We start from the raw sequence: 26447 nt of genomic DNA on the forward strand, positions 1-26447 counted from the left end.
TCTTTCTCTCTCTTTATCCCGCCGTTTTCCTCTTCCCGAAACCGATAACCATACCTGAGGGACCAGGATTCCGTATCCCTGATCCACTTTTCCACCTTCGCACACTCTGCTTTATATTAATTAATAACCTTTCATCGTCTTCGCGTTGTTAAATATTTCCTTACGCAATCAACTTTTCTCACTCACACACACACACACACACACACACACACACACACACACACACTTTTTACTTATAATTATTCAAATCACTCAAAAATTTACAAAAAAGAACATTTTCAGGCTTCAATTTCTTTCGAACAATAGCTTTTGAGCAAATCAAAATTTATGCATGTGCGAAATTCTTTTCGATATAATCATATACCTGCGTCGTGATTATTGATTGGTAATAATTTTTCAGCGAAATAAAAAAAAAAAAATAATCGTAAAAATCAAATACATTTTCTCGCAATTCGAGTGCTTCGAATTTTCGGAATATTCGATTTTACACGTTTTCAAAAATTGTAGAAACATTCATAGTTTTTAGTGTCTGATTATTCTGTGTAATGAAAAACTTGATGTAATGAAAATTACCAAAAAAAAAAAAAAAAAAAAAACGTATACAAAGAAAAAAATTAATTTTCTCATTCCAAAAATAATGAAAATTTCAACCATTATCAACAACTTTACCAAGATCTACAGGCCTTACTAAAAAACCTAAATTTACCTTGAAAAACATTTGAAACTGAATTAAATCCAACAAATTAATCAGTTGAGGAATATATACATTTTTCACCGATTTTAATGACTATTTAAAATTCACAATTTCCATAATACATGCCCGCAAAATTTCACCAACAGAAACAAATAGTCTACACTAAATTCACTCTCTCATACGCACAAAATTTGTGTATATACATATACATATATATAAAAGGGATGATATTTGTAAAGTGTGCGCGTAATTACCGAGTTGTTTAATTAGCGTAATTTTAAAGCCGTAGATCAGTTTGTCACTGGTTATTTGTTAAGTTATTATTTTGTTGTTTAACAAAATACGAATTTCAATGCAGCAGCAGCAGCAGCAGTGTGTGCAATAGATCGAGTGCAATTTCGAGTGTAATTAGTTAATTTGTGAATTCACGTTCGAGGTTAACTCTCTATACTGTATAATACATATATATATACGTATATATAATATTTACACATAATGTACGTAATATATATATATACACAATATCACCTGTGGGTAGAAATTAGTTATTTCCTTGCCATTATTTTTTCTTCCTTCCGTCGGTTTTTTTTTTTTTTTTTTTTATTCCTCTCCCTTTTTCACGCCGCGCAATTATTTATTTACCCCGATATTGGCTGACGACTGTACACACTTCATCCCCTACCTCCCCTACCTCCCCCCCCTCCATCCTTTTCACCCCCTTCTCCATATCTCCGAAACTGGGTGATATATCCGGTTGAAGTTTTTCTCTTCATTTTCCCCATCCGTTTATTTTCTCGCATTCCGAGGGTGGTTTTCTCATTTTTATTTAATTTTTTTTCTTCTTTTCTTTTCACATCTGTACAATATTATACATATAGGTATATGCATGTGTTCTATCGTCTACCGTGTATAAAAAAATTGTTACATCAAAAGTGAAATTTGTATTCAATTTTGGTATAGAAGTATATTTTGTTTTATTTCCTTAGGCTTTCTCTTTCCTTCCTCAACATCAAACCTTCGCACTTTCCTTGTATATTCTCTTTCTTTGTTTGTTTGTTTGTTTGTTTGTTTCTTTCTCTTTTTCTTCTCTCCTTACTCCGCATATATTATATCCCGGCAAGAGGGGCATCTACGTGACTAGATTTATCAAATCATCTTTATATTATCAGGCAACTGGTTTTTATTGGACACTTTAAAATCCAACCTAACCTAAAATCGAAGGTAATAGAAAGAAAAGGAACGTAAGCCAAGGAAAAAACAATATAAAGAAACGCACCGATGAATTCTTCTATAAGCTTTCTCTCGTGATACCTACTCATCCTACTCATCCCCTCTGTTTCTCCTCAATCCTCTGCACCCTTTCACGCCAAGCCATGCGAGATTGAAATTTTCTATTCACTCCTCCTTTTATTTCAAACATCGAGTCTTTAGCACTGAGTTACTCTCCTTACTACCCGCAATATACTTTTAAAATTCTCGCGAAAGAATTTCCTCTCATTTTTCCTTGTTTTCCAAAAATCATTTTCCCGAAGCGGCAGGAAATTTCCTCAAGTCAAACCGTATACATATATCATATATATGTATATATATATAAAAGTTTCCGGTAATTTCCCGTCGAGATCGGGAGCGCGTGGAAAATCGGTTTTCATTTTCATTTTCTATTTTTTTTCTTCCTTATCCCCAGCCTTAGAGAATATCGGGGTAAAACTTCAAGCTCAGTCCTTGTTTATGAAAAGTGATTCGAACCGCGGTCACAATTCGGGAAACTAACCAGCGATACCACCTTCCTTTCGATGCGGGGCGCCGCGACGCTCCACCTCGTCGACGTCGTCGACGTCGTGGGTTCAGGATCCCGATGATGGGGGGAAGCTGCGAGGCGCGAGGCGCGGAACGGCGTCCGCAACACGTCTACGCTCTTAGGCCGCGAGCCTTAGAGCCTCGGGCATCAAAGTTTACTTACAACTCCATTCCTAACTTCTCAATATTCATTCCAATTACACGCTCCGCCACAACCGTACCTCGGGAATATATCCATCTGCACCTTCGGGTATATTAGCTATATGTATATATATATATATATATATATATTATACGACCACCACTCATCCCTCTTTGCGAGTTTTTATTATTTATTTATTTATTTTTTCATTTATTTGATTTGCCAAATCGCACAAATCAGCGTCCCCACGTATTTAGACAATCTGGAAATTTTTAGGGGTTTTTAATTTTTATTTTGTTATGAAAAATACTGAAAATATTCAAGTTTCTATCATGGGAATTAGAAATGATTTTTTCAACTGACAAGTTTACTTTTTTTTTTTGTTTTGTTGAGATAAGGGACTGGCTTTAACTGACTTCAATTCGAATTAAACTTTAACCGAATATAAATTAGTTGATAACAACTCACTAGAAGTGTGAAAATTTCAGGGAAAACTAGAGTTTAAGTCCTGGAAAACCCGGAAAAGTGATCGGAATTTTTTCAATTTTTTCCCCAAAAATTTGTGACCACCCTGCATGTCCAATCACCGAAAGTACAAGTACCAGAAAAAAAAATACGATTCGAATTTAGTAAGAATAATATTAAACCTCGTCATTGACATCGATAATTTCAACAAAATTATATTGACTTAATAATTTTTTCTCTTTTTTTTTTAATAAACAAAACAACTTGCATCATCTTTTGAAATTTCTATTTACGTACACGGAGAAAAACTAATATCTTTCCATAAAAATTCATGGATCTTGACGTAATTCCTTTTACATTCCATTCCATTTTCAGTCTTATGATGCAGTTTAAGGCAGCTTGACCAGCCGGAAGCTGCGGCGATTCGACCGTAGGGAAAATTCATTTCGTTCGCCAATTTTTCATACGTTCATACCTGCATGCTCTGCTGTTTCTTGCTCGCAACAAAGAGTCGCGGAATTTTATTATATTGCATGGAAACACAGCAGTTTCAGAATTTTTCCGTAGGATAGATGAACGTTGAATTAATTAATAAAAATCAAATAACAAAAAAAAAAGACCATCGTGCAAAGAAATTATAATTCAGTTGTTTTGGAAATCGATCATTTTCATTCTGAAACAGGTTGAATTTTTTATTAGAAAATTTTGCATCATTTCTTATTTCAAATAAGATTTTCGAGTATCCAACTATCCACGATAACAATAAATTCTTTCAATAATGTCAGGGTAAAACATTGGATGAATCGGTTTGCAAGATTGTTTGCTTTTTTCAACTTTTTTCAATACATTGTTACGTTATTGCATTGATTAACCATCAAATTGTTGATCAAATGTGTGCAGGAACGACGGTGATTTGTGATGCTGAAATCGTAAGCGATGATTTATGTAAAGAGATCTCTAATAATTCGATTCAAAATTGCTTGCGATCGTGTGATGAAATATGAGCACGAATCGTTTGAAATTCGAACAAAAAATTATTTGCTCCCAAAATCGTTAGAAATCACTCTCTAGTTCCGAAATTTCAATCACTTGGAATGATATGGGGTGGATTGAAATCGTTTTAAATTACTGATCATCTTCGAAATTGAAATAATATGAAATCGTTTGAAATCCCAATTTATTTTTGGAATTGTAAACATCTGAAATTCATTGACATCGTTTGAAATCACTGAAAGTTTTCGAAATTGAAATCAATCTAAATTGTTTCAAAAACGCCTGAAATCGTTTAAAATTACTAAATATCATCGAAATTCAAATCATATGAAATCCCAATTTATTTTTGGAATTGTGCTCATCTGAAATCTATTGAAATCGTTTGAAAACACTGAAAGTTTTCGAAATTGAAATCAACCTAAATTGTTTCAAAAACGCCTGAAATCGTTTAAAATCACTGAATGTGAATATCTCCGAAATTCATTCTATAAAAATCGTTCAAAGACTGCGAATATCTTGAAAATTGAAATTATTTAAAGTCGTTCGAAATCGGTGGATACCTTCAAAGTTGAAATCATCTGAAATAGTTTTGATTCGCATGGAACTAATCGAGGCTTTAATAATCGCGTAAAAATTATATCTAAATCTTACAAACGTGAGACAGTATTGAAATTCCGAATTTTTTGGCAGTGAAACTTCAAGCTATTAGGAAACTTGCAAAAGTCCAAAATTCCGAAAAGGACAAAATCAAAAAATCTGAAACATCGAAATCCCGACTGATCCAAGATCTTCAGTCCCATAAATTTCTGGCTCATTGAAATTTCACAATTTCAACCTATCTTTGCATTTCCAATATTCCCAGATGTGCGGAATCCTAATCCCATCGATTTTTGATTTTTCTCATTTTTCACACCACCTCATCGCATAAACCTCGCTGCATGAGTACCTCTTCATTTCAATTTCCCGAATACTGCTGCATCGAAACTTCATTTTCCATAATGAATTTTAAAACCTTGAATGTCCGTTTTCCATCGACTCTAAACTCCGTCATCGAACCTCCCCAACGTCCGCAACACGTCAACCCCATCCATATAACAGCCGCGGAATAGTCCCTTGTTGGAAAGAGACTGTATAAATATCCGGGCTAATCACCATCGGCGTAGGCGCAGATGCAGGTCCTGGTACCTGCGAGGTATCAGGGGGAGGTATATTATGAACATAGTCAACCCCATAACGAATAAATGGCAGACGGTCGGTAATGGACATAAGCGAGGGATAATAAGTCACGGGGGTAACTTGGCTCCTCGCCAGCTCTATTCGCGGCTCGGTTGTTCGGCCGCTCTATAATTCTATACCAAACCCGTCACACGCATGACTCTTAAATAAATTATGGACAAAGTGGACCGATTCCTGGGCTTCGGTTTCGAGTTTTAGCCCAAGCTAAGTAGCCCGAGCTCCAATAACTCCCGCATCCCGTCTAAAGAGGGTGGCCGAACGATCAGATTGGTTACCACCCACAGAAATTGGCGAAATTTTCACAGTTGCACTGAATGGATCGAGATCTTCCGTATGATGCCACTCGGCGGTGATGAAACACACATTTTGAGCCCAGTCCCATGAGATTTGATGGTGAAATGACGAAATGGCAGCGGCTATGGTTTTCGATTACGAAGAACACCGAAATCTCATTTTGGCGACATTTGTTACCGACATTACGCGCATGCCGGTAATGTATGCGTGTAATGTCGGTAAAAAATTACCGACATGCGTGAAAGGTCGGTAACAAATGTCGCCAAAATGAGATTTCGGTGTACTTCGTAATCGAAAACCAGATCAGCTGCCATTTTGTCATTTCACCATCAAATCTCATGGGACTGGGCTCAAAATGTGTGTTTTATCACCGCCGAGTGGCATCATACCGGATAGTTCGATCCATTCAGTGCAATTGTGAAAATTTGGCCAATTTCTGTGGTGGTAACCAATCTGTAAAATTTTTTACCAAATTTTGAAAAACTAAAAAGATGCTCCACTTTTTGCCAAAATAAGGAATTAACTGCCCAAGTTTCACGCTGATCGCTTGAGCGGTATAGGAGTTTTGCATCCTCGCGTTTTCCAGGTGTACAACGAGTCTTTATAATCACCTTAATACCAAATACTTTCCGCGATTCTCTCATTGGGTGAACCGGAAGTCGAGCTGGAGAGCCGATGTGGAAATATCGAGGAATTATTACGTCATGTCACCTCGTTAAGGAAACCCCGATACTATAGACGCCTCGTAACTTGTATAATTACTGTTTCCACTGAGTTTACACATATATTTATTTATTTATATATATATATATATATATATATATATATATATATATATATATATGTGTGATATATGGTCGATGCAACTTGCACAGACGTTTACGACGAAAACTCAGCGAGAAGAGAAGCCGTAACTCAAAGTTGCCTCGGCGTCGCGACGCCTCTTACTCTCGCCTGCAGTTCAAGTATGCGCCTATAATCCACGTCTTATATGTATTATAAGATGTGTAGAAATTAACCACTCACCGATGTCTGCATCGTCGACGAACAATTATAATTACTACATACTTTGTTATATTGTTTTACACAAGTATGTTGAATTGTTTCGAAAGATTATATTACGGTTCGTGATATAGTACATTATATATGGGCTATTCCACGCCAACTCGACTGTCTCAAAATCGTTTTATGTTTTTTGGTAACATTCTAACGGTTAAACACGCGACCAGAATTTTTTTCAAATTTTTTTATTGAACCGTTTATTTTTTTTATTAATATTTGAAGTGGATTGCGAATGCCCATTTTTTGAAATCTGAAAAAATTCTCAAATATCTAGTGAATGACACAGAACACTGTCCCGTTGAGGAAAACGTAGCCCGAATTTTTTAATTTTTAAACCCAAAATTAACACAGATTCAAATCGTAAGCGTCAAAAAAGGGTCAATTTACTTGTAAATCTTTGGTTTGACCAAATAATAAAGATAATTTTGGGTTTAAAAATTTTTAAATTTCGAATTAGGTGATTAAAATGTATAAAAAAAAATTCGACCCACGTTTTCCTTAACGGGGGTGTATTTTGTGTCATTCACTGAATTTCTGAGAATCTTTTCACACTTTTAAAAATAAGTATTTGCAATCGACTTCAAATATTTATAAAAAAAAATAAACGGTTCAATAAAAAGATTTGAAAAAATTTCGCTCACGTTTTTTAACGAGTAAAACGTTAAAAAAAAAAAATTAATAAAATAACACTGGTCAAGTTGGCATGAAATACCACATATATACCTATACATGATATACTTATGGTATATATTTATATATATATATACACGATTCTAAATAATATTTACACAACCCGCAAAAGGTGAATATATTATTTATGTACATATATATATATATATATATATTCGTGTACAATACCAGACAGATTTATATGGGAAATTATAATCAATTATCAGCTGCCCCCGTGCGCTAGGTTGTACATGGGACTAATTGCTGTATGGAAATTGGATGAAAAAAAAATTTAAGGGGTAAAAATAATAATTAATTACCTTATATATTGTATGTTTATACACACACAAACAGACATATCTATATATATATATGTATATTTATATATATATATATATATTATATACCGATAATATTTATATCGAGGAACATTTTTCTTGCCCCGCAAATCTCTTCACGAGAGTTTATTTTTCTTCATCGCCAGCCTCTTTTAAATTTTCTTGCTCTCAGCTTTTTTTTCTTCTTGGACGCTTTTCAGGCATTTTTTTCCTCGGCAAAGTTTTACCGATCTCTTCCCTTAGATGTAACCAAAGTCTGAGATTATTGAGTGTTTTTTTTTTTTTTTTTTTTCTTATTATTTTATTTTTGTCCTCCTTTTTTTTTTGCGATTGAGAAAATATTTCGATCGTGCTTCTCGATTTATTTCCAACTCTTGATAAAATTCCTCGAAAAAATTGCTGAACGGTTTTTCTTTCTTGTCACAGATTTTGGGTACGAAAATTTTACCACGTTTTTTGCTTAAAATTCGTTGCTTCTTCTTCTATTCTCTTGAATGAAAATTTTTCTATTTCGCGTTGTAACAGTATATTTTGTTTTCGTTTTTTTTTTTTTTTTTTTTTTTCCAAGAATCGATAAATCATTTTAAATTAACGCAAAATCCTGTAAAATTTGTGTCGAAAGTCAGAGTTTCTGGAATTTAAATTGATCGTACAGTAATGTTATTTGGGAAGAAAAAAAAAAAAACTTCAATGTAAAAATTACAAATTCAAAGCTCAAAGACTCAAAGCGATGGCGATAATGATTAATCTCGTCGAAACGAATCGCGAAATAAAATAAATAAATAAAATTAACGAACGGACGTTCTCTAGGAGGTTTGGTTTGGTCGCGTTTGGAAATTTGATTTCCGGAGGAGTCGATAGAAGGGTTTGAGAAGGGTGATGTCGGCCCTGCAATTCGGGCCGTGGCTCGCTGATAAAACGCCTTCCTGAAACCCAACGACACGCAAGAAGAGAGGAGAGGAGAGAGAAGAGAAGAGAAGAGACGAGACGAGAGGTTGCCCACCCAGGCCTGCCGGCGGCCTTTGGTTCTCTGTAATTAGCCGCTCACGCTGTAATTTCACTTAATTACGGAATACGATCGCATCCGTCCCGTTTGATGGGAACAGCTAAGAAAATCGGTAAAAGCGATATGATTAAAAAATAAAAGGAAAGGGAGGCACGAGTCAAATAGCTCGAGGAGATCAGGTCGAGGATCGAATTCAGCGAGAAAAAAGGGGGGAATTAGAATCTAAAAATTTGTTCGTCACTTTTTTATTACACTTTTCGCCGATTTTATGAGTTTTTAATTGGGCAGAATTTGATATGTTAACGTGATTCACTTTGAGATGAAAATATCGACTCGAAATTACTTGATTTGAGTAAAGAAACACTTTTTTGATATAATTTACGTTTTTCACACAACGTAAGGATATTTATACTAATAATAAATACCGGAAATCGATTATTAATTGCGATGAGTGTTGAATCGTTTACTAAAAAAGATAAATTTCATTCCTATTCAGCGGTTTATCGTGTATAAAATATAAAATTGACGCTGAAATTTAATAGATTTTTAACAAAATATTATAGAGATTCGAAACGAAACACGGATATCAAAGTTTTCGTTGGTTGTTCCTGCCACACTTTTTCCTTCACCAATCGATCCTCGCAAGCTCAGGAATAGGATAATTCCACAAATATTCTGATTCTACGATTATTTTCTCCCAGAATGACTAGGAATAATCGATTTCTCTAGAAACAACTCCATCAAAGTTACAGGATAGTTAAAGGATATCAGAATTTTCGTTGATCGTTTCTCTCACACTTTTTCCTTCACCAATCGATCCTCGCAAGCTCAGGAATAGGATAATTCCACAAATATTCTGATTCTACGATTATTTTCTCCCAGAATGACTAGGAATCATCGATTTCTCTAGAAACAACTCCATCAAAGTTACAGGATAGTTAAAGGATATCAGAATTTTCGTTGATCGTTTCTCTCACACTTTTTCCTTCACCAATCGATCCTCGCAAGCTCAGGAATAGGATAATTCCACAAATATTCTGATTCTACGATTATTTTCTCCCAGAATGACTAGGAATCATCGATTTCTCTAGGACGAACCAGAGCCGTCTTAAGTCTTAAGCCTTGACATTCAGCCCCTGCGTCACCGCGAGTCTAGAGGCTCGGCTATAATAAAGATAATGGAGAGCTGCGTATCCTGCATACCTATACATATACATAACCAACCAGTCTAGATTTTACCCGGGAGATTATTTGAATCTAGAATAGGTAGCATAATAATATCCGAGGAAGTCGTCTGCGGGCCGACCGGCAAACAGGCAAGCAGGCAGACACCGGTTCGCGGCTAAAGTACCGTCCTCTAAGTCAAATGGTCCCAGAATCGTCTTGGCCGTTGTCTCCTCCTTCGCTTCGCGTTCTTGTTGTTGTTGTTCTTGTTGTTGTTTCCCCTTATCTAACCATGCTTCCATCTTCCCTCGTAATTGTCCCTCCACATTTTGCCAAAAGAGCTGCTGCCCACTCCTCCTACTCTCGTTATCTTTCCCGGAGCGAGGGGGGGGGGGGGGGGAGGAGGAGGGGAGGCAATTATACAAACGAGCGTGGCTACCCCCCTCCCCTTTCAAAAAGCATCCCTGAATCTCCGGGGAATTTTCGAAATGCGGGCCGTGAGTGAATTTTCGGGACTAAAGTAGAAAAAAAGTATCTTTCTGAACTTTTTTCTTTATAAATTCCCGTTTCGATTTTATTGATTCCAAAATATCAAATGAATGTGATGATATCTTGCGAATGGATGAACGTCAGATTTGCAAAATTTGAATTTGACATATATGTATATTTAATAAGCTGAAAAAAACTAAAAACATTCGTGTTCTGATGATCACGAATCTGAAGTCAGATTGCAAAATACAAAATGGCGATCCAACGTAACGGAAAGGATTTTCAAAATATTCCAATTTTGTTATAAATTAGTACAGGCCGAGGTTTTTCTGTTCACCCGTAACGAATCCAAAGTCAAATTTCCAAAATTTCTATCAATGGATCCATTATAGTGGTTCAAAATAAATAAAATCATCAATCACGAATCTGTATTTGTAGTTCAAAATTCGAATTGGATATGATTCTTTCATTTTCTCTACGAGCTTGGAACCTGCAGTGTAAAAACGGAAAGTTCGAGGGGCAGTTCACGGCCAGTCTAAAGCCGCTTGTTAAAATTAACCCCGCAATAATGAACCGAGCATAAATTCCAAAAGAAATAAGAAACCAACGTGCAGGTATTTTTTTTTTTTTTCACAATTAAGCTATACGATTGTTCCTATTTTAAGTTGGTTTTTTTTTTTTTTTTTTCTTTCTATTTTTCCACCAAAAATGTGTACTTTTCGAGCGGTTCAAAAATCTGCTTCTTTTGAGAACGAATTATATCATCGCCCGCAGTTTTGGAGCCGTTGGGGCAGAGATCCTGGCTCTGAGCAAACAGAAGCGTGAAATTTATTCGATTGACGATGGTTGGTTAATTAGTGAATGCACGCATGCGTCACGCTGCACGCGTGTGTGTGCAAATATATATATATATATATGTTACACGATTTTTTCGACGTTTTTTTTTCTTTTTTTGCTTCCTTTTTCTTTCAATCTTGTTTTGTTTTTTCTCTTTTCTTTTTCTTTTTTGTTTTTTCTTTCTTCCTTTTGTAATTTTATTTTTCGCTTAATTTACCCACTTCTTTCAGTTTTCCCAAGTGAAGTTGCGTAATGGGGTAGTTAAGCGGTAGGAGGGGGAGGGGGGTGGGGAGAGGGGTGAAGAGGGGGGCAGAATAAAAATAAAAAGTACAAAACGCAAGTTTAATGGCCGAGAAGAAGGGGGAAGTGGGAGAAAAATTGAAATATTGTTAACTAGGGTGAATTTGAGGAAAGCGGCTGGCTGGTGGTGGTGGTAGTGGTAGTGGTGGTGGTGGTGGTGGTGGAAGCTCGTGGGGTACTCGAGAGTCTTCTTAACCCCTTGTTTAAGCTTTTTTGGTCTCCCTCGTGGAAAACTGAAAACATTTCATATCGTCAACAAAAGAGGCGACCAACGAAGTGAATCCTTCTTCTAAACTTGAGAGTCGTTGGACCAGCCCAAGGGAGCAAATGGCCCCCGAGGGCGCGGAGACTCATCGTGGAAGAAAAAGAACGATTTCATTTTCATTAGTTGTAAGGAGGGGATGAAATGAAGAAAAAAAATTTTAGAAAAAAAAAACAACCCAAAAAAAAAATCACAGGAAAAAAAACCAACAAGGAATAAAGAACGAAAATAGAACCGAGACGAGGGGAGCAAAATCACGGAAATGAGGGGGCGGGGGGGAAGGAAAAATAAAATAAGACAACTTCGTAGACTTTTTTTTTTTTTTTTTTTTTTTGCGAAAATGGATCTCCAGGTGAAAAACGGTCTTGGAAAAAATTTCCATATACCTGCATTATTATTTCTCAGAATATACGGGGGAAAAAAAAATTTCCAAATTGTTCCGCACAGGTGAACGCATGTTTTTTAATTAATAGATTCTCCCGCGTGGAGAAAGAAAAATAATTTTTTAATAAAATATTGACATTAGCTAAACGGTTACACACACACACACACATATATATATTGTTCTTACAAGATCGATATGCAGGGTGGTTTCCGGTATGAGAAAGTGCTCAAGTAGATCACATACATATATATATATATATATATTCGCACTTTGGGCACTTTCTCATACCGGAAACCACCCTGCATATCGATCTTGTAAGAAAAGAATGGCGCATGAGCGGATAAAACTCGCACACGCGAAATCTTATGAAACTGGAATTATTTAAAACTTTTCAAACACACACCCGCCGGAACTCTCCAGCTCTAACAATTCAATGGGGCGATGGGGAGGGGGGTGAGGGAGCGAAGGAGGGAGGGAAAAGTAAGGGACGTTCCACGTCTGATCGACATTAGAATTTTACAGCTGATGCAAAGAAAAAAAAAGGAGGAGAGAGAAAAAAATCTATCCCCGAATACAAACAGTTTCAGTTTTTTATCTTATTGTCAAATTGTCATCCATTCGACGTAAGAGAATTAAAGAAGTTTTTTGGGGTAAGTTTAGGAAATCTGTAAAAATCAAAAAATTAAGAGTTTGAGATGAAAATACAGTTTTGGATTAAAGTTTTTGATGAAAAATATTGCAGAACCGTTTGTCGATGATTTGTATCGATTGAAAATGAGTAATCAACAATTCTCAAGCGTACTTTAGTATTATACAATTAATTTGAATTTTTTAAATTTTGGTTTCATTTTCTTGAATAAAAATTTTTTCATTCGAGTTTTAGTTCAGAATTTTTCGAAGATTATAACCAGCAACTGTTGCATCGATTAGTTGTATTTGTATCGATTAAAAATGAAGGATTTACGATTTTCCCAAAAACAATTGAACCCTGTCCCATTCAAACTTTGATCGCCATCCTTTTCTTCCGTTCGTTTTTAACCGTCACACCGTTTCTAGAAAATAATTTCTAATTCCGATAGTATGAAATACGAATAATAATTTAACCTCAAACTTTCCCATTACCTTTGAATAATAATAAAAAAAAAAAAAAAAAGAGAAATCGTGGTAAAGGAAAAGTGAAATTTGACCGTTTCGAGCACCCGGCGAATATTCTCTGGGGCAATTTTAATTAGAGGGATAAGGGGGTGCAGCAGCAGCAGTAGCAGCAGTAGCAGCAGGAGCAGCAGAAGCGTAGTCGGTACGAAGGACGAGCAAGAAACGCTGCAGGTCATAGGTCGAGGGTTTGGAAGTTTGGAAAGTGGTTTTCTTGCGGGGTTTGTAAAGCAAGGTTTAGGAGACGGAGAGGCGAGGGTGAAGAGAGAGTTCCGAGAGAGAAAGTCCGCCAGGGTTTGGGTTTGGGTTGGGGTTGGGGTTGGGGTTGGGGGTGGGGGGATGTAGCGCAAGATCCATGCGTGGTATAATTCGAAGCGTGTGTGAGGGTCGCGTGCCTCCCTCCCACGTAGGGGATATAAATCGGCGTCTCTTTCGAATTGAGAGACACTGGGGGTTGGAGGAGGGGTGAAGGGGTGGGCAAAAGGTGAGTGTAGTAGGTAATACTTTGCGAAGTAAGGAGACACAAATTGGAGATTAGTAAGGCGAAATTAATAGTACGCCGCGTGACAGGGGAATGCCGGTTTCCACCTGGGACCTGGTGCTCGACTCGACGGGGGTCGGGGGCTCGAAATATTTTCATAAAATGGTGACGGTAAATTATACACTTACCGTCCCTAATCGCACGAGCCCTCCTTCCACACCCCCAACCCCCAAACTAAGGTCGCCTGGCTTGTCTCCGCTTGATGCGGACTCTCGACACGATGATGATGATACACCCCCCGATAACACAGAGAGAGAGAGAGAGAGAGAGAGAAAGAAAGTGAAGAGTAAGAAGAGAAAAAGAGGCGGGAAAAACCTCGGGGTGAGTGAGTCGAGCTCGTGTGACCAAATGAGCGAAGCGAGAGAGAGGAAGGAGAGAGAGAGAGGAGAGAGGGAAACTCGACCTTTACTCCGGGGTGCAACCCTGCTCATCCACCAACCCGGCAGACCGTTTAACACCCTAGATCTCTGCCATGCTTCTGGATATGTTCCTTGTTCACCGTCGGGGAATGAGGAGGGGCGGAGGTGGTAGAGGGGGTAGAAATACCCCAGGGAACAACGACGGTCGAGAACGATCCAATTGTTAGCGAACCGCTGATTTCGTAGTGAAGGGAAATTCCGGTGGATAATCGGGAAAGGGAATTTTCTTTTTTCCCTACCACTTTTTTTTTTTTTTTTTTTTTTTTTATCCTTTATCGTCGACTAGATAAGGGAAAGAGCAAGAATTCAGGGTGGAAAATTTTCCACGCGCTTATACTTCGTGGAATAATAGCTAAGCCGAAGAAAGTTTTTTTTTAATTTTTTTACGAGAAAAGCGTTTCGTTGAATTTTAGAGTGAAACGAGTGGCGATTTTTCATTTTTTTCTGCTTTTCATTTTTCGTTTCTTCTTTTTTTTTTTTTTTTTTTCTCTTCTCTGGTTTTCATTAAGCAGATAAAGATATGAGCAAGAAATCAGGGTCGAATATCTTTGCACGTTACGTTTTGCGGAAAACAGAAAGTAAGAAATTTTTTTTTTTGTCGGGGGAGGAAAGTGTTTCGTTGAATTTTAGGGTGAACTTTGCTACTTTTTCTTTTTTTTTTTTTTTTTCTTTCTTTTTTCAACCGTTTCATAGAATACGGTGATCAATTAAAACTGGGAATTGGTTATATGTATACCCTAAGTAATTCGGTTTCATTGTCGCTCAGACTTTTCTATAATACGATCTCTCGATGAAAAAAAATTCTAATTAAATAATTTTTCGATTACCCAATATTGATCATTTGTGAAAATGATGCGGTCATTTTGCACATAGGGGAAAAAAATTGACAAAATCAAAAAAAAAAAAAATCTTTCCCAATATAAAAATCGTACACGTATTTATAAAAAATATATATCATCTACACATCCTGATCGTAACCGAAACGAAAAAAGTTATTATAATCGTTGATCCGCGAATCCGTGAAGCGATTCAATCTCAAGTTCATATATGTTTATAACAGATTGGCTCGTGTCGGACGATTTACATCCGGCATTCCGTGCTGCAGGTAAACAGAAACTCAATCTGACCGAGAGATACGTGAATAGCTATTCATGCATTATATATCACATACACACACACTCGAAAAAATATATTATATATATATATATATATATATATATATACAATATAAACCTGTGCAGATTCGACAATGTTGAATGATGGAAAAATATTTCGTTTTCATTGCTGCATTATTGCTTTTATGAAGAATGAATTAATTAGACCACTATACGAAAAAAAAAAAAAGTAAACCAAAACTAAAACAACCGTAAGTTGTACGCATAAAAATGTATAAAAAAAAAAAAATATTACAACAATCGTTAACGACCTATAAATATTTTCCCTACCTCTTCCAGGTTTCTTTTGTTCTCGTTTTTCAGATTTTTGTCGCAAAGTTTTCGAGCGGAAAAAAAAAAAAAAAAAAATTCAGCCACCCTGGTACATATATGTATATTAACGTATACGACATAGATAGAAGAAGCGCATGGTGCGTTATACCCACGTGGCGCGCACGCGTTTTGTGTGCTCACGATACAACGTATACATATCGCCCCCGATGAAGGCTGCAGTCAAATATTTGCCAGATACTGGCCAATCTCTGATATTTACATTGACGGTCCCCTTCGTCCATGGGAAAATATTACTCTTTACGTTATTCGAATATATATATATATATATGTATATGTATGTATGTATATATAATATATAATCTGACCCCTGAGGAGACCGATCTTCCTGATTCAGATTCTCTGGAACGAGTCTCGCCAAAATCATGCGGTTCGTTGTTTGATTTCGAAAAACTACTCGGCGCGAGATTCTGTTTGTTTTTTCGAAATTTTGCAAATTTTTTTTTTTTTTTTTCCCTCCTTACGACTAATTTTTTCTCCTTTAACTTGAAACCGCGTTGTTATTGAACCGAAGAAAAATTTAGATTTTAGTCGGTTTTGATCGAGAGAGCGTTTATTTCGAAATGATTTTTACTTTTAGGGATCGAATTAATTCGGAAGACAATTTCGAAATTTTTAAATTTTTAGTAATAAACTGTGCGTCATTTTTTTTTTTTTTTTTTCTTTTTTCTCGACATTGTGGAATATCATTGATCGATTTTTCTTCTTCGTTGTTATTACACGATAACCGTTCAAATTTGTTTTAAAACAACATTCGGTTATAAATTTATTAAATACGCGTAGATAGAAGCAAAAATAAAAAAAAATACGTTTGATTCTCTCTCTCTCTCTCAATAAAAAAAAAAAAAAAAATAAAAAAATAAGAAACGGAGTCAATTCATAATTACGATCGACAATTAATTCTACCAAAAATTTCTTACGCAATGTGAAATTTTTAAATTATTTTTACTCCAGCCTCGGTGATTGATTCTCTAATCTTTTGTGACATCGAAACAGATTGTATACGTAAAATATATATATATATATATATATATATATATATATATATATATATATATATATACACACCTACCTGTAATCCTTTGTATTCCTGCGTAGAAAAAAACTGTAGGTATTCGAAAAATAGAAAACTCTGAAAATTCTCGACTAACGAATAAATATTTATCCGTGCGTCAAACTAAATAAAATGCGGGGAAAAAAAAAAATTTCGGACCGTGTGTCCGGTGTAAAGAAATAATAATAATTTCTGCGAAAATAAAACCGCGGGCATAACTAAAGTTCGTTGGTAATATTCAACGTTTCGGTATTCAGCTTGATGAAAGACCCTTCGCTTTTGCAATTATTGAAAATCGCAGTAATAAATTGTCAAAACAAAAGTCACTAATGAATTCTACATTAATTAACATCCCACAAAGGGAGAAAAATAGAAAATGGAAACGTTGAGGTTTAGCTGCAAATTGCAAAACGTAATATAAAGTGATAGATATAAAATGTTGTAAAATTCCGCACAGGGTTGTAATACCTGCGATGAAAAAGAAGATTAACAAAAACAAACTACAAAAATTCTTTACCCCTGCAGAGATTATATTCGCGAGCAGCGATTATCAAACTCTGGAATTGCGAGTTATACGCCAACTCTTTCCTCCAGTTTTAATCCGCTCTCAAAAATGTGTTGCAATATTTTTTTCCACCCGGTCCTTGATCCCGTTTTTCATCCCTTCCAATATCCTTCTCCTGAAAGCCGGCTGACTGACTATTCAAGGACTCGAAATCATTCCCGGATTATTTTCAAAAACTCTATGAAGCCACGCGGCTTCCTTCCTATTTCCCACACACAAACACACACATTTGTAGGCTAAACAGTTAAACAATGTTGAACTCGGCGAAGAGAAGGGAAGGGAAGGGAAGGGAAAGGACTCGCGGGTGCCATCTGTTCGGTTCCAGTTCGGGCAATTGGGATTCGCCGTCCGGAACCCGTGGGACGTTGTCGGGACACGTTCTCTGGGCAAGTCTACCACCCATACGTGCGGGCAAGGTTCGTGGGCCGAATGCAGTTTGCTCTGAATCTAGCCGAAATCGGTTGAAATCGATAACCGGAAGTACTTCCGCCGACGTACCTACGAGACAAATGCGATATTGAAAAGCAAAAAAAAAAAAAAAAAAAAAAAAAAAAACACACACACACCGGAGAAACAGTTTTTGAGAGATACTTTTCATCAGAAAAGTTGATGCATTTAAAAAAAATATGTATATTAGGGTGGCGCTAAAAAACCGATTTTTTTGACGAAATGTTATAATATGAAAAAATGTGGAGCGACCTCTTAAAATTTTTTTTCTGAACTTTCTTTTGGAATGGGCTCTTAAAACATCAAAAACTAACATTTTGTCACACGAGACACAGAAAAAAAAAATAGTCGGGTTTTTTGCGCCACCCTAATATATATATATATATATATATATATATAAATTGAGAAAAATTTGATCGTTTATTTGAAAGAATGATGTTTTCGTCTGTGGAACATTGAAAATCGATTCATTACCGGTAGAATCGGAAGTTCAAATTAAATGGGACGTAGCAATTTTTTATAGCCACCATTTGATTGTAAAATCCTGTGAGTTTGAAACTTTTTCATTAATCCGTTTCCTCTGAAACCGAGACTAATACTTTTCTTATATCGCCAAAGGTGATGGAGAGTAAGAAAATTGTGTCAAGACTTGAGTGAGTAATAATAATTGTTAGGAAATTGTTTATTTTGATTCATGATATTTTACACTTTTTACACATAATTATCCTGCAATATCGTTTTCAGTTTATTGTTAATTACATACGTTTATCTTTTCTTGTAACTTATACATGTAATTTATAGGTACAGGAAGGTGGGGCACGACGTTTATTAATTTTTGTTGCTTTTCTACAATAAAATTAATTTATTTTTCTTCTATTTTGAACAAATTCACCGAAATTTCACCAAAAACCTGAAAAAAAAAAAAAAAATCTGATGGATAACGACCTCCCTCTAAGAAATGGTGAAAAAAAAATTCAGATAACAATTTTTTTTTCATTCTTCTAATGGATGGTGAATAAATTTCAACTATTTTCTTTCCAGTCTACAAAAGTTAAAGTAAAACAAAAACGATGTTTTTAGAAAATAATAGAAAATAAACTCGTGCAATTAGACTACAAGGATATTTTCTTAAATTTATCTTACGTATGTGTATTGAAAGAAAAAAAAAAAAAAAAAAATCAAAGAAAATTAATAAGAACGAAGCACGATGAAATTAATTTTTTGCGTAACGCTTGTCAAAACTTGACGGATAAAAATTCGCTCGAGTTAAAAATCAGTAATTATTTAAACAATATAATTAACGTACCCGCCTACCTGTATACATATAATAATTACAAGCGATCGAAGCAAAGAATAAAAAATAATTTTGACAAAAGGTTCGACGAACAGAGAAATAAAAAAATAATCAAAAACGGCTTACACAAACAAGTATACAAATCTGTAGGCATTGCAAATAGCAAAACGAACCCAAAGATAATATTCCTGATATTTTCATACCGATTCGTGGAAACTTTGGGGGTTGATAAAAAGGGTGGAAACCAAAAAAAAAAAAATGAAAAAAAAGACATACCACAAAAAAAAAAAAATCGTTCGGCTAAGGTTCGGAGTGATAATGATAATAAAATAGTTGGCGGCAGGGGTGGGGGTGGCGGCGGCGGCTAGAAAGGGGTTCACGGGGTGAAAAGTATAAAACAGGGTGTTTTCGGGGTAAGAAAAAAGTGGAGTAAACAATGACCTTCTTGAAGGACGTGGGTGGAAAGCTCGCGAATTCTCAGCGGCTTCTCACCGTCGTCCGCATCGTAGAAATGGCGGCGGCGGCGGCGGCGGACGTTTTACGATCGGGAAGATACGTGATCCATTTCACAGTTAATGTGAAGCGAGATGGGTGGCGATATGTGACTGACACGGCCGACTGACGACCGCCGAGTGACGTGCAAAGCGTATCCATAAAAACGTTGAAGGATCCTCGCCCTCCACCCCCACCCCCACCCCTTCTTCACGGGGGTATCTTTTAGCTTTTCGCGCCGTTTTTTTTTTCTCTTCTCTCTTCTGTTTCTTTTTTGGCGTCAAACCCGACACGCGGCGAAAATACAGTTCAGTTTTTGTTTCTTTTGGGGTTTTTTTTTTTTTTTGTTTTTGGTTTTTTAGTGGTTTTTTGGTTTTTTTTTTTTTTTTTTTTTTTTTGCTTCACGCCGATCGGATCTTCACTCGCGCCCTGCACGAGAATTTGATTTGACTCTCTTTGCCTTCATTATTCGCCAGCCCGGCTGCTTGTGAAACCGAGTGAAAAAAGTACGAGGGATGTTCAACCCTTCGATTCTCTACTTACAGCCACTGTCTGTGAAACCCTGTTAGTTTTTTTTTTTTTTTCTCGATTCTTGTTCGTTTGTTTTTCTTCGCCTTGTTTTTCTTTTTATTCTATTTCTTTATCTTCTCGGTTCGCTAAGGATAAAGAGAAGCAACACTTGTTGCTTACACGGCTTAACTCACTACTACTACTACTACTACCGTTATCCGATACTTTTCTCTCCCAGGGTTTTGTTTTAATCGTTTGTTAAACACGATTTTGCACCCTGTAACGATACGAGTGTTTTCGGTTTTTTTCTTTGTTTTTTTTTTTTTTGTTTTTTTTTTTTACAATTTTTTAAACAGTTGTTGGATAAATAACGACGATGATTATTATCGTTTGATATGATATCTAGTGAATAAATAGAAATGCAGAAAAAACAAAAAGTAAAAAGATTACCTTGTATAACACAAATGAAAGGAAATGGAAACGTTTTAAGATAAGAGAAAAATTCATTTTCGAATCGCTTTTTTTATCCGATTCGTGGTGAATTTATGATAACGTGTATTGTGAAGAAATTTTTTCAAGAATAGAAAACTCCGGGACGATTTGAAGAAATAATGGGAAACGATAATTTAATTCTTGGCGTCAGAACGTGGATTTGAATGTTTGAAAAGGTTATTGAATCGTCCATACGTACCTGCGTACCTATAACGAAATGGGTATAATAAATCGTTGCTCTATTATTATTATTATTATATCGTTGTTGTAGAGCAAAACGGTTACGCAATAATAATTACAGGAGCTAAAGGTCTACCTGCTATTGTCGTGCCAGGTTATAATTAACTAAAATAATTAAAGCACATACAGTGAGAAAGGTATAAACTCTCACTCATCTACGGTTTATTTCCACAGACTGAACTGTGAGCGAGCAGCGAAGCACTATAAGGAAAGAACAGGGCTTGAGAAAAATCAGAATCGTTGTAATTACGACTCTATTAAATATTACGAAATAAGAAAAATAGACACGTGTCGCATAATTATTAGAATATTTTAACGACGAATTGCGACGTATTTTATTAATGTTATTATATATGCGATACAGAGTATTTAATTCTTTTAATAAAACTTTTTGCGTACCGATGAAGAAAATTTTCTTTTTCATCAGACAAAATTTTTTCCACCATTCGAATATACCTGCAATTTTACTTTATAATACTGAAATCGGTTCATGATTCGATCGCGATTTTCGATTTAATCGTAAAAAAAAAACAACAACAACAACAACAAGAACGTTTCTTGTACCGCATCTGGTGAATTCGAGTAATCGAGTCGTTACTCTTGTGTACAGTAATGTTTATTAATAGAATCCCAGTGACTCCAAATTTTTTTTTTTTTGTTTTTTTTTTTTTTTATATAGAAATCTTAACACATCAGATTAAGACAAATGAATTAGCAGATAGAATTTGATTAGAAAGGAAACTCGTTTCGATTTTTATTGCAAAAGAAGAGGGGGGGGGGGGGGGGAAACCACCGATCAAGTCAACAAAGAATAATATCGCGCTGAAAGATAAACGAACAATAAGAATAAATTTACAAGTTTCATAGATATTTATTTATATATAAATATATATATGTATATAAATTTCGTGCGAATACAATTCGATGGGCGTATAGTTTTGGCCGTTATATATGAAATAAAAAAAATCAGCGAAACACCTGTGGATGAAAATAGATGAAATCGATCGAGCCGAGGTGATAAACTTACCTAACCACCGGGAAAATTCTATGAGGATTGTTTCGTCTGAACTCCATGGGTGGAAGTAGGCGCCGTAGGTAGGGTGAAATCGGAGGACGTTATAGGGGCGGGATATGGGAAAGTACGGATGTAGTGGTGAATAGATGTAACGCCGATCGGAGACACAACAGTTGGGTACGCGCAGGAAACGAGGAAAGCGAGGAAAGCCAGAGACTTTGGTAAACATCGGGGCTAATGACGGCAAACGAGGGAAGGACCGAGCGACTTTGCCCAGCGAAATCCGACCGACCGGCCACCAACTACTCAGTCCGTGGCACGAGTCGCTTCCTGCAACCCCTCCGATCCCGCTAATTATCACCTTTAACGTCTCCAGAAGCTTAACCGCTTGTTAACTCCGCCTCGGTGTTCACCGGAAATAAAAGAGAGAGACAGAGAAAGAGAGAGAGAGAGAGAAAAACGGGGGAAAAAAGAAAAGCAGTTTCGATAAGATTTTATATTTCAACACAATTCGAATTCGCTAAGTCGTACATTTTTTTTTTTTTCTACTTCACACTCCAAGAAAAAAATCGTCTATTGAAACTGACATTCGTTGTCGTTTTGTTTTTATTTGTTGTTGTTGTCGTCGCCATCGTTGTTCGTTGTTTTGTTGTTGTTGTTGTTTTCGTTGTTTTCGCTGTCGTCGTTGATGTTTTTGTTGTTTTTTTATTGTTTTCGTTGGCGTCATCGTTGGTATTTTTGTTGTTGTTGCTGTTGTTGTTGTTTTTTTTTTCGCAACAATAACATCTCAAACAAGAAACTTGCGCTGCGAGTGACTGCAGGCGAAATGAAAATTCTTCTTACAATTAACTAATTGTTTTGTCGAAAGATTTGATTTCTTAAAATTTGAGACAGAAACACGGAAAAGAGATATAAATTATTTGCAAAAATGATTGTTTTCACTTTGGTTCACGTTGATGATCAATTAACACGAATACAAACGAAGACTATTGTTAACGTACAACAAGTAACCACAGTAATTACTTTGTCTCACATTTCTCGTTCTCGTTAACAACAATTATTTTACGTGAGCCCGTCGGGTATTAATTATAAATTAAAGATTGTTCGAAGGGTGGGGGGGGGGAAATGAACTTACATTTTAAAAACTAGAGTAATATTCGATTTCACTGAGGTAGAATTTTTAGGGATAGAATAGAAAAAAAAAAATTCAACCGTTTCATTAAAGCTTCTTCAATTAACGGTGGTAATTTTTTTCAATATTGTTTGGACAGTGAGGTGAGTAATTATATCTAACGAACTTAACTTTTTGCTTATTATAAGCTTAAATACAGACTTGAAATTGAAAGCGAAAAGCCGTTTTAACATTTTATGAAAACGATGTAAACCTGTATAAGCTTCAAATAGACAAAACCAAGCTTTTACATCAACCGTGCGTCCCAGCTAAGTATTAATTATTTCTTAAGACAAAATCGACTCATATTTGAATCTGAAAATCAAATTTTCTTTCTTTCTTTCAAACAATTGGCTATAAATCCATTGAAAAAAAACGGCGAAGAACAAACCAAAAAAAAAAAAAAAAAAAAGAATAGAATAGAACGATTTTCATCGAATTTTACTTTGAAGAAATGTTCTCATCAGGAATTTGGATAAAATATTTTGTCGGAATAAGTGAGCTTTTTTAAAAAAAAAAAAAAATTTTTTCTTGTTCTCGAAGCTCGCGCGCTAGCTGAAAGCGAGATATATACCTACGGAGAGGCAAAACCCGTGCCGCAATGGGTGATGAAGCGTATTTTATTAGGAACAAATATTCATGTCACACACGGGGCGCCGGGTGGTGCGAAGTGTTTCAGCAAAGAGCGAGAAGCACGTGCGTGCAGTCGCGAATATTCGCGAGTAAGGCTGCTGCTCGTGGCTAAACAGGGATGAGGAAGGAAAATGAAAAGGAAAATGAAAAGGAAAAGGAAAAGGCGAGGCGAGTTGGCGAATCGGTTAAATCGAAATTGCTTTTCCAGGAAAATTTTCGACGACAATTTTTCGCGGGGAAAAAAGAGCTGGAGGGGTAGCGATTTCTCCTCACCCCCTTTACCGCTGCATGCCGGGAGTAATAATACCGCATAATTGCTAAGATCTCTCTCCCCCCCCTCCCCTCCCTCTCTCTCTCTCTCGCTCTCTCTCTCTCTCCAAGTTCTAGAAAGAAAGGAAATAAAATCAGCATAAAGTGAGCCGCCAAATGGCGCCGTAAGGCAGCCGTAAGGCACCACCGCCACGGGTCTAAACCTTAATGAAAGTACTAGTGCGGCGGCGAAAGCATAGGCCCTTAAATTAATTCACGATGAATTACGTCTGCGCCAGATGTTCGAGCAGTTGTGTTTATTTATGAAGGGAAACTAAGATTTCACTCCGTGGAAAATCTTCCTCTCTCGAACGCCTTATATATACGTTCCACCACCACCACCACCACCACCACCTCTTTTTATTATTCTTATTCGCATTTTTCTAGCCTTTTTACTTCTTTCGCAAAGCGAACTCGAACTCGAACTCGAACTCGAACTCGAACTCGCATCGCCGACGTTAAATTTTACACCGGCATTTCAATTATACATTATAATCTTACGCTTTCGTCGCTCGTTGTTGTTCTTTTTTTTTTTTTTTTTTTTTTTCTTGTTTTTGTTTGGTTTCGTTTTTTCATTTTCTTTTTTTGCAACTAGCGGCGTTGCGAGTAATCGGCATAATTTTTCATCCATAATCGCAACAGCTTCGAAGCTTATTGTTAAATATATATATATGAACATTTTTTTTTTCATTTGACCTTATATGTAAGCTTTTAGTCAGGAATAATTTAATCGTCAACAATTTTTTGTACACGTGAGACAATAATCTCTTTTTACCTTTTCACGAGCTTTGGTCATATAAGAATAGCATTAGCTTCGATTTAAAATCACTTTTTTCTAATTTCAACGAATTTTTAGGGTTTACGAAACTCTGGAATTGCCAAAATAAAAAAAAAAATAAAATCAGAAAAAACCTGTTTTTCCGGTTTTTTTCTCAACAGATTTCGACATTGTGAATATAAATGTCTTGAAAAATGTCTCCATCACAACATTGTAGTTTCACGGCTTCATTTTGACGTCCAAATCACCTCTGAATTCTATATATATATATATATAAAAATCATGAAATAAGCGTCAGTTTTACAAAAGTTTATAGTTTCGCCACTTTACGATCGTGCGTGTAAATATGTCAAAGATTAAAAACAATCGTTGTCAAATCTTAGTCGTATTGTTGATTCTTCGTCTGAAATTTTCATGCGAATCGTTGAACTCGAAAATTTTTATCAGATTCAAATTCAGAGAATAAAAAAAAAAAAAAGAAAAAAAATCAAACAACCCACGCACGCAGGATACAGTTCGGGTATCCTTGGAAGAAGGTTTATCCTTCGAAATCGTATATTTTTCACCCCTGAGATTATTTCTGAAAACGGGAGAAAAAGCAAAAAAAAAAAAAAAAAAAAAAAAAAGAAACAGAAAAAACTAACGTCGGGTAATCAAACGGTTTTCTCTCATCCCCGTTTTTATCCGCCACTTTTTTCCACCGTCGAGTCTGATCGGCGGGCAGTCATCGGGAACGTCAGGCCAACTGATAAATGGCGGATAACTAAGCAGATTAGGCGGGAGATTACCCGAGCAGCTTACAACTGGTGCCACGCCACGCCGCCAAGAAAGCCCTCGGGGGGGGGGGGGGGGGGGGGTTCAAATACCCCCATCCCTTTTCGCACGCCCCAAAGGCTATACGGAATCGATTTTAAATTGCCCCGAAATTCCGCCTCCAGACCCCTCACCCTTAATTAGTTGCCACACACGACAAGCTACTTAACACTTGGAATCCCTTGTACATCCACTCTCGAATGGGATTATCAAGCTCCATAATTTCACCGCAATTATACGTGCGATAGAGATTATATATATATATTATATATATATATATATATATATATATATATATATTAGGGTGGCGCAAAAAAACCGACTATTTTTTTTTTTTTTGAGTCTCGTGTGACAAAGTGTTAGTTTTTGATGTTTTAAGAGCTCACTCCAAAGTACGGCTCAAAAAAAACAATTTAAGAGGTAGCTCAAAATTTTTTAAAATGTCAAAAATCGTCAAAAAATTAAATTAAAAAAATTATATTTTCAGTATTTTGTTTGATTTTTAATTCATGTCGTGGTGTATTGTTATCGATTCTTTCTTACTAAATAGAAGAAAAAAAATTTATGAAATTTTAATATGAATATTAGAAGGTCGCTCGAAGAGATCTAAAGAAATGCACCAAAAAATTGGAAAACAATTATGAGTGACCTTTTAAAATTCAAATTTTGAAGTGAAACTTTCGGAAACTTATTTTTTTTTTTTTTGTCTATAAAATTATACCGTAACGATAAAAATTAAAAAAAAAATCGATTTTTAACGATTTCTGACGTTTTAAAAAATGTGGAGCGACCGCTTAAAAAATTTTTTTCTGAGCTGTCCCTTGGCGTGGGCTCTTAAAACATCAAAAACTAACTTTTTGTCACACGAGACTCGATGAAAAAAA

The 26447-nt window shown here is 36.0% G+C and overlaps 1 protein-coding gene across 1 annotated transcript in view; it reads right to left on the reverse strand.

Annotated features, from left to right (window-relative positions):
• Window positions 1-15680: 15680 nt before the first annotated feature.
• LOC124414756 (lachesin-like) overlaps window positions 15681-26447 on the reverse strand; it is a 44626-nt gene continuing 33859 nt past the window's right edge. Inside the window, exon 11 of the mRNA XM_046895816.1 lies at window positions 15681-15692. The gene's annotated coding sequence lies outside the window, so the exon portion shown is untranslated. The remainder of the gene's footprint in view (window positions 15693-26447) is intronic.

The sequence above is a fragment of the Diprion similis genome, chromosome 14 (genome assembly GCF_021155765.1).
Source record: "Diprion similis isolate iyDipSimi1 chromosome 14, iyDipSimi1.1, whole genome shotgun sequence".
In the NCBI taxonomy this organism is placed as follows: Eukaryota; Metazoa; Arthropoda; class Insecta; order Hymenoptera; family Diprionidae; genus Diprion; species Diprion similis.